General features: G+C 32.9%; 1 pseudogene; it reads left to right on the top strand.

Moving 5' to 3' along the window:
• The first annotated feature begins 779 nt into the window (after positions 1 to 779).
• LOC102826118 lies at positions 780 to 1,716 on the top strand (annotated as a pseudogene).
• Positions 1,717 to 3,641: the final 1,925 nt, after the last annotated feature.

Here is a 3,641-nt window from a genome sequence, read left to right as displayed (position 1 = left end):
CTCTTTACAACTAGAACAACTGATTTGTTCATATTTTAAAAACTCTAAGATTATTCATAAATTTATAATGAATATAAAACTGTTTCTAAGCTTAGAATGTCACTAGTTTTTCTGTGTGCCGGCAAGCCAGTTCTGACTCACAGCAACCCCACATAGTTTCCAGGCTGAACATCTTTATGGGAACAGAAAGCATCCTCTTTCTCACACTGGAACTGCTGGTAATTTTAAACTGCTGACCTTGCAGTTTTCAGTCTAATGCATAACCCACTATGCCACCAGGGAACCTATTTTTGCTACTTGAAGTTATGCAAAAGGTATTTCTAAGGGAAATATATGAACTTTGGAAAACATTGGACAAAGTAATTGTAAGCGACAGAAAATATTCATTGACTTCAGTTCATGTCTTTATTCAGAGAATTGGAGAGAAAAGATCAGTTTTATCCTTAGCATTCTATTGTGGGCTATTGTAAAAGAATTAGTAAAATATATGTTGCATTTTCTAAATACAGGAGGAGTCTAAAGACTAAGAGAACTGATTTTAAAATTTATGACTCAGATTTATTTTATAATATTGATTCTTAAAATCATATGGATTTTACATGTGCTCTATATTTTTTTCTTTATTCATTCCATTTAATTTGCTATATTATCTTAGGTATATTTTTCTCTCTCTCCATGTGTGAGCTTCCTCATAAATATTTCTACATCTTTATGCAAAATTTTGGAAAGAAAACCATTTAAGCATAATATAAAGATTCAGCAAACTATACATTTAATAAATGATAAGAAAAAACTATACCTCATTGACTGAGTTCATCCTGTTGGGATTAGCAGACACTCTGGAGTGTCCTCTTTATGCTATTTTTGGGGATTTACACATTTACAATTCTAGGCAATGTGGGGATGATCCTGCTAATCCGGATTGATTCTCGACTTCACACACCCATGTATTTCTTCCTGGCTAACTTGTCTTTCGTGGACATCTGCTACTCATCCACCATCACCCCAAAGATGCTGGTAGACTTATTGTCTGAGAAGAAAACAATCTCCTTTGCTGGTTGCTTCCTGCAGATGTATTTCTTCATTGCCCTGGCAACAACTGAATGTATCCTCTTTGGGTTAATGGCCTATGACCGGTATGTGGCCATATGTAACCCACTCCTTTACTCCTTAATCATGTCCAGGACAATCTGCCTTAGAATGGCAGCTGTGGCCTTTACAGCAGGATTGCTGAACTCCATGGTGAACACAAGTTTTGTAAGCAATTTACCATTCTGTGGTTCCAATATTATCCATCACTTTTTCTGTGACAGTCCCCCTCTTTTTAAGCTCTCTTGTTCTGATACACGTCTGAATGAAACCATCTTTTCCACTTTTGCTGGTGTAAATATGGTCGGGGCTCTAGTGGTCATCCTCACGTCTTATTCCTACATTCTCTTTTCCATTTTTCGCATGCATTCAGGGGAGGGAAGGCACAAAGCACTTTCAACTTGTGCCTCTCACTTGACTGCTATAATTCTCTTCTATTCAACTTCCATCTATACTTATCTGAAACCCAGTTCAAGCTACTCCCTGAACCAGGACAAAGTGGCTTCTGTGTTCTACACAGTGGTGATCCCCATGTTGAATCCTCTGATCTACAGCCTCAGGAATAAGGAAGTAAAGAAAGCTTTTTGGAATGTACTTACCCGGAAAAGAAGGCCTTCCTTTCTGTGATTGCCTGACAAATTTCTGAGCAATATAGAGTACATAAATAACTTTCTACACTAAAAATAGTATTTAATTAATTTTCAAAGACTATTTAAAAAATATAGATTTTCATTAGACTAGTTTCAAAGTAAACACATTCTATCAATATTTATGTATTTGTCTTCAAATAGAGATAAGCAAAATTAGAATACTGATATAGAAATATGGAAGGTCCATCTTATTGTCATTCTACATCTTTATGGGATCTTTGAAAATACAGCATATTTATAATGAACTCTTTGCTGTTTATAAAAGATTAAATGTGTAAAGAAAAAGTTCCAATGTCAAATGGAATTAACTGTATAGAATATCTTGGACCATTCATTTCATTTTTTTTCTCTTATGCATTCCTTTTTACCTAATATAAGATGAGTGTTAGCTATGTGTCACATATTTCATATATGCTTTATTGTTATAATGGACTTATTGATATGTATCAAGGAAAGAGGTTTAAACAAAACTTTGGGACTAGTTTTATTTCAAGTCTAACCTCTGATTTTTTAAAATCTTTTCCTATCCATTCACACATTCATTCACTGAAGAACAAGCATGAGTGCATGCTAAAAGTTTGTTATAAGAACATTGATTTTAATGCACCAATTATAGCACTTTTTCTATTCTTTATTCTTACCCTCAGAATTTTCTTAGCCTTTCTTCCCCTTTCTCTTTTTTTACCCATATACACTGACACACACACATTTCAATACAAAAAGCCCAGCAAATAAGAAAACATGTACAACTCTCTCCACTGCACCAGAGCTCAAGAAACAAATATTTTAATGAACTTAGATCAACCTTTAGTGGATGAATCTGAACCATATTATTGTCATTAGTTTTGATATAGTCTCTGTCATAGGAATCTATCATTTATCAATAAAGAAAAATTTTAATTCATATCAGTGCTAGTGTTAAAGCACTTTTGACATGAAAATAAACATTAAAGGTTTACTTGTATTGTTTGTTATAAGGAAATCATATTGATTAAAATATTGACCAAGCAAATTTAATATATGTTTCTTCACATGTAAAACTTAGGGATAGAAACTAATTTTGGAAAAGAAATCAAGGTATTCTAAATTTGGGGTTTTTCAGCAAGTCTTATTCTGAACCAACTTCTCTGCTTCCAAATTAACTATCCTCAATCTGCTAAATCTCATCTGCAAAGTATAAAATATTAACAACTTGGGCAACTAGTATCACTTGTGATGCTGAATCATTTTTAATTCACTCAATATGTGTTTTGCATAAATTTCAATAATTTCTTTAACACATAATAATGTGTAGTAAAAAATTCTCAAATTCCCTTGATTACGGTTTGATGTCTTTGTGAGAAATTTACAAAATAAAAAAAAATTTCTGTAACAAAAGACATTTATGTTAAAAAGCAATGATAAACTGCTAATTATGATATCAAATATTATTTCTTCACTTGATTCTTTCCTTACAATTTTACAATATTTATTTTATCTTCCTTTAATATGATAATACTGTTTTTGTCACTTTGCTATAGTTGTTAAGTGCCATTGAGTCAGTTCCAACTCATAGTGACTTGTATTGGGTTTCCAAGGAGCAGCTGGTGAGTTTGAAACACTAACCTTATGGTTCAAGCTGACCTTGTGGTCCAGTACTTCATCCTACAGCACCACGCCAGGACTCCCTTTGCTACAGTATCCCTATTATGTTTTATTTTTCTAATTTCCAAGTCATTGTGTTGTTGTTGTTCTGTTTTCCCTTGGATATTTAATATTACACCCTTCCTAAATATGCATAGGTAATTAAAGCAATTTGAAATATTATCACTACTTTCTATTCTGCTCAGTATATTAACTTTTGTTGTTGTTTATTGTCATTGATTGGGTTCCAAATCATAGTGACCCTGCATATGGTTTTTG

Source organism: Chrysochloris asiatica, unplaced genomic scaffold (genome assembly GCF_000296735.1).
Source record: "Chrysochloris asiatica unplaced genomic scaffold, ChrAsi1.0 scaffold00535, whole genome shotgun sequence".
NCBI classification, from domain to species: Eukaryota; Metazoa; Chordata; class Mammalia; order Afrosoricida; family Chrysochloridae; genus Chrysochloris; species Chrysochloris asiatica.
This window is presented reverse-complemented; position numbering and strand designations above follow the sequence as displayed.